Source organism: Sminthopsis crassicaudata, chromosome 2, assembly GCF_048593235.1.
Source record: "Sminthopsis crassicaudata isolate SCR6 chromosome 2, ASM4859323v1, whole genome shotgun sequence".
NCBI classification, from domain to species: domain Eukaryota; kingdom Metazoa; phylum Chordata; class Mammalia; order Dasyuromorphia; family Dasyuridae; genus Sminthopsis; species Sminthopsis crassicaudata.
Genome location: NC_133618.1, coordinates 39,283,778 through 39,289,777, shown reverse-complemented (window position 1 = coordinate 39,289,777; position 6,000 = coordinate 39,283,778). Strand labels below are relative to the sequence as shown.

At 47.5% G+C, this 6,000-nt stretch overlaps 1 protein-coding gene across 9 annotated transcripts in view; it reads left to right on the top strand.

Annotated features, from left to right (window-relative positions):
- Window positions 1-3,060: 3,060 nt before the first annotated feature.
- The window catches only part of CNOT1 (CCR4-NOT transcription complex subunit 1), a 95,037-nt gene continuing 92,097 nt past the window's right edge, over window positions 3,061-6,000 (top strand). For all 9 annotated transcript variants that reach the window (XM_074285912.1, XM_074285913.1, XM_074285908.1 and 6 more), the window contains exon 1: window positions 3,061-3,745. The gene's annotated coding sequence lies outside the window, so the exon portion shown is untranslated. The remainder of the gene's footprint in view (window positions 3,746-6,000) is intronic.

The following is a 6,000-nucleotide window of genomic DNA, read 5'->3' as shown; positions in this document are numbered from 1 at the left end:
TTTTTCCCCTCCTTCCCTCCACCCCCTCCCCTAGATGGCAGGCACTCCCATACATATTAAATATCTTATAGTATATCCTAGCCATCCAGCATCCCTTTTCCATTTCTATCTATTCTTGCTAAAATCTTATTTTTCAAGGAGCCCACCCAGCCAGCGGAGCTATCATTTTTCTATGAAAACTTTTTTAGGTTTTCCTGCCTTCCTGTGAGTTCACATCCTTTCTCCCTGAAACTTCTCACCTTCTTTGTGTTATAGCAAATTATAATTTATACTCTTGCTTTTATACAGGGGATCCAGCCTTGGTCAATTTCTGCCATATATTGGCACTTGGAAGGTGGGTATGGGATCTGATTGAAACTAACATTAGATTATTCTCTATGTTCTACCGAGCTCTGTGTTCTCTGAGAGCAGTGACCTTTTCTTATTTTTCTAGGTTTCCTTCCCTTATATAGTCTTGTCTATATCAGTTTCATATCCTCTCTACTATTTGGTTTATCCATTTAACTTTCCATCCATTCATTCAACAGATACTTGTTGTGTGTGCACAATAAGCTTGTTGCCGGGGCGAGATACAAACTTAAGATTCCACGAGAATTCTGTTTTTATGGAGTTCAGAGTCTGCTAGTGAGGTAAAACAGCCCTTGGGAAATTAGCACAATGCTTTGCTCCCAGAATGATACACCATGGCAAAGAATTCATCACCTAGCTGGGCTGGTGATGAGCCTTAGTTTACTTAGCTAGGCTGGTCCTTAGACAACAGACACTGTCTATTCAGGGCTCAAACTGGAAGCCTCTGCATCTTGATGGAACTTCCCACAACTTGGGTTCCATTGGTCTAGCTCTTGGGGGTCAGGGGTCACATTTAGCCATATGAAGTCCTTTACAAATTGAGGAGTAGTTAGGTGGCACAGCAGATAGCACACTGGCCCTATATTCAGGACTTGGATTCAAATCCAGCCTTGGGTACTAGTTATATGTGATCCGAACAAGTTGCTTAATACCATGCCTCAGTTTCCTCATCTGTAAAATGGGCTGGAGAAAGAAATGACAAACCACTGCAGTATCTTTGCCAGCAAAATCCCAAATGGGGTCAGGAAGAGCAGCTAATTGACTAAACAACAAAAACAGCACGTTGGCACCTTGTCATTCTTGTAAGCTGCTGGTACTTGTCGGTGGCTTCATGCAGCTGATGAACGGATGCTACTTGATGCTACTAAGCTACTTGTTGTCGCTTAAAGAAGACGGTCCACCCTTTTTTCTGTAGCACCTCTGGGTAAGCTCTTGCCCTGCCTGGGATGCTCTGTCTCTTCCTTCCAGGTAGCCCAAATCCCTTCTGCAGGAGCCTTCCCCCCCCCTCCAAGGTCCTGCAGGGGTTCTCAAACTATGGGCCGTGGGCCAGATGCAGCGGCTGAGGACGTTGCCGGGTTACGGCAAATGGGCCGAGGGGCGGAGTGTGAGGTTCTGTTTTACTATAGTCCGGCCTCCCACAGTGGGAGGGACGGTGAACTGGCCCCTGTTTAAAAAGTTTGAGGACCACTGTGAGTGTGCTCTGAGATTACATTCTCCTTTTTTCCCTACTTGTTTCAAGTATCTAGCTCTTTACAAGGTGTCCTCCCCGTTGCTATGGGAGCCCCTTGGGAGCTTCTACCTTTTTCTTACCCTTTTCTATTTTTGTCTTCTCAACACTTAGCATAACGCCCCCTCGCGCATAGGAAGTATTAATAAACGCCCGAGGACTGACTCTTGCCTCTGCCCTATGCGGATGCACCGGAGTCATAGTAATTACTTGATACGTGCAGCAGCAATGATTGTGTACTATAGAACTATGAGCAACTGTCCATTACTGAAGGTGCTAATTAGTCTTCTTTACTTCTGAAATGTTTGTGTATCTGGCGCAACGCATACAATACTGGACCTGAAGTTGGAAACACCTCAATTCAAGGTGTTTCCTGGTCAAATCACTTCACTGCTTGTCTGCCTCAGTTTCTGCATCTGTAAAATGGAGATAAAAGCAACCTCTACTTCCCAGGGTTGTTGATCAGCATCAAATGTGATAATATTTGAGAAGTGTTTTGAGACTCTCAAAACTATTGTCTCCAGGCAAAAGAAATGTTTATAACACACAAGTGAAGACTGGTTGAAGGCAAGTTTCAAGAATTTCCCGGTGAACGTGAAGATTGTGTGTGGACTTTTGGAGGGAGGCTGGGGGTGAGGGATCAGAGTAAGTCGGGGCACATAGCTGGGGGAGTATTCCTGCCGGGACCTCGGCATTGACTACTGATGGCGTCTGGGTGGAGTTCCTTCTCGGAGGCTTCGTTCTCAGGAGCAGAAATGCTTGGAGGAGGTGGCTCTGCCGTAAGATGCAGCTAAGAGCTCTGTGCTTGGATCCTACCTCTGGGGAGCTCCTATCCGAGTGAGCCTGCGGGGGCCTGAGGAACTGAACTGGACTCAGGGAGGTTTCCTAAGTCCTCTCAATTCCAAATTTCCATGTTCAAGGTCCCTTCCCAGTCCTCTGGAAAAGAGGCTTTGACCATCTGGTTAATCGCTGACGTGCTTATGGCCACTTTACAAAGAGGAGGCCCTTACTGAGATTCCCCCACACCCACCTGGACTGGATATGGGGAGACAGGTATGTCTTGGGGAAACTAGGGCAGTATGGAACCTTTCTCTTTAAAGGCCAGGTGTAAAGCACAACAGACTACAGCTCCCAGCACGCTTCGCTCTAAGGACTGCTCCCCTTACAACTTTTAACCTCTGTGGGAACTACGAGTCCCAAAATGCAATACGCAACTATTAGGTCTTCAACCCTCCTTTGCCCGAGGTTGCGTTGCACTATGGGAAATGTAGTCCGGAGGTGGGGAGCAATCAAAAGAAGGTATTTGTGAGGAGGTTGCTTAGGAGGGAATGGCTCTCAGTACTTCAAGAGGAGAAGAGGAAGAGAGGAATCCAGATTGTCATTCTGGTCTCTTGAATAGGGACTCGGGCTGTAATACTCTTGAAAGAAGGGAAGAGAGAAAACCGCTGTTGGTGCTGAAGAAATTCCCGCCTGTGATCATTTTTATTCTCTTGTATCCCGCCCGCTTCCCTCCTCCTCATTTACTGTTGCTCAGGGATGCGGCGCCGCGATCTTATTGGTCGAAACTCTCGAGAGCAGGCGGGATGTCCAAAAAGCACCAAATCGAAGCATAGGCCGCACTCTCATTGGTCTGACTCACGAGCGCAGGCGCGAGCAGGCTGACTCCAGCTCCCTAGGGACGGGTGAGCTGCTATTGGCCAAGGCCCGCGAAAGATTAGTTTGGATTGGTGGTTGATAGAAAGAGCCGGGCTTCTTCCTTACTTTCCTCGAGTGATAGCATGTGATTGGTTTAAATCCGCGGTCCCGCGTCGCTGATTGGATATAAGTCACAGGTATGGAAGCGTGATTGGTCCAGGTCCAAAACCTCCCGCCCCGTGCAGGCAGCGAATGGTGAAATGGAAACGGGGAGGGGAAAGGCCGCGACGTGAGCGCGCGACCTCCGGCGCCATTTTGTCGAGAAACAAGCGGAGTTAACCGAAGAAGAGAGAGGGAGAGAGAGAGAGAGAGAGAGAAGAGAGAAAGAGGAGAGAGAGAGAGAGAGAGAGAAAGAGAGGGAGCGAGCGAGCGAGACAGAGAGAGGAGAGAGACTGAAAGGGGAGGAGGGACGAGGAGAGGGAGAGCCGGGACCCAGGAGCCTGCCTGTGTCCAGCGCCCCCGGAGCCGCCTGAGGTGAGCCCGGCCAGAGTGGGGCCCGGCGAGTCGCCCGCCGCGTCAGCTCCGGAACGCGGACGCGGCTGGGGGAGGGGAGCGAGGGAGGGGGGGGTGGGGGGTCCCGTGGCCTTTGGAGGCCGCGGAGGAAGGCGGGGCGAGCGGGGAGGGCCAGGGGGCCGGGAGGGAAGGCCCCGGGGCTGGAGCGCGGGGACGGGGCCTGGGCCGTGCCGCGACCCGGGGGGGGGGGGGGGCGCCGCCCCGCCGCGCCACGCACGTTGTCAGCGCCGGGGCCCCCGGCGGGCCGAGTTACTCCGGAGAAGAGGGCGGCCCCCGCCGCGTCCCCACGGACACGCGCGCGCGCTAATACACTCAACTCACACACTGGCTCACACACTGGCTCACACGTGCCGCCCCCTCCCCTCCCTGTGAGCTGGACACTTGTAGGCCTCAGTGCCCATCCGAGGCCTTTCAGCACCGAGTAGGCACCTACTGTGTGCAGACCCTTCCCCTCTTCCAGACTTTGCCTAGAGTAGTCATGCCAACTAGCACTTGGTGCCTACTGTGTGTCTGTCTTCTAGGTCCCAAGCCAGCCAGCACTTAGTAATTGCCTACTGTGTGTCGACTTCCCCCTCTTTCAAACTTTGCCTGGAGTAGTCACGACATCTAGCACTTGGTGCCTACTGTGTGTCTGTCCTCCAGGTCCCAAGCCAGTCAGCACTCAGTAAGTGCCTGCTGTGTATCGACCCTTCAGGTGCCTCTAGATCTTTGTATGGTGGATAAGCCCTGGCACTAAACAAGTGCCTACTGTGTGTCTGTCCTCCAGGTTCCAAGCCCTCCAGCACTCAGTAAGTGCCTACTGTATGCCGACCTTTCCTTCTCCCTCCTCCAGACTTTGCCAATAGCACTTGGTGCCTACTGTATCTATCCTCCAGGTTCCAAACCAGCCAGTACTCATTAAGTGCCTACTGTGTGCTGATCCTTCAGGTGCCTCTAGACTTTTGTATAGTGGATAAGTTCTCCAGCATTCAGTAAGTGCCAACTGTGGGCTGATCCTTCAGGCGTTTCTAGACTTTTGATTTAAGCCCTGGCACTGAATAAATAAGTGCCTACTGTGTGTTTATCTTAGATCCCAGGCCAAGGGAGAGAAACAAAGCTGCTTGTCCTTTCATTGAAAGGCAACCATAACCCCATTGCCAGGGAACTTTTGCCCCCTTCTTATAAGTGATCCAGATAAGGGGACTCTCAAAATGGAAACTTTTCCCCCTTCTCTTGAATCTGTGATAGTTTATTTTCTCTGCTTGCCTTGTCATTATTAGGTTATTTGCGGTTGTCTGAGATTTTAAAAAGTGGTAAATACTTTGGTTACAATGAATGAGGATAGAATAACTTAAAAAATGAAAACTGATAATTTTTGGAGAGGCTAGTTTTTTGTGATCAAGATTAAAATTATTTACATTCCAAAGATTGACCATACATAGTATATTAGCAATGGGTTAATGTGACATAGTTACTGTTAATAGTTCATATTTCAGGAGTCAGGAACTTGTTACATTGTTTTTTTGAGGAAGACTAAACTAAAACTACTTATCTGCCCCTCTAGTGGATTTTAGGCCTTTCTTGAGTATCTCATTTCTAATGGTAGTGTTTGATAAAGCTAACTTAAATGTACAGTTCTTTTGTATACAGCATTTTGGGTCCTGGACCCTTTAGGGAAGTTTAATAGTTTTAGGTACCAAAAGTAGAACAATCTGCAAGGGATAACTGAAGTTTTTTTTTTTTTTCCTTGACTCTCAACTTCTGATTGAAGACAACTGAAACGAATACTCCCCTTGAATTTGTCAATATGGTGAAAAATGCCAAATCTTTTCTTATTTAAAACATACTTTCAATGTGTAATTGCACTTTTTAAGCCAGATACTTAATTCTTGATCTTATTGCTTAGTTTTATACTTTCTAAAATTTGTGACCTCCCAGAATTTAGACAGGGTGACAACCTGGAAGGAAACCAGGAAATTTGTAACATTATTTTTAAAAGAGAGAAATTTATTTGGCACAATATTAGCACTATGCTTTTAAGCAGCTTAAAAATATATTTTTTAAATATTTGCATTTCTGGACACAAGTTGTAGGTTGCCATTTTAAAATGTCACTCTTAGGAACTTTATGGTGATAGAAAATGATTTTTTTTTTTTTTTTTTTTTTAGGAATCTCCAAATATATATATATATATATATATATGTATATATATATTTGCATTTAAAATTTTTGCATTT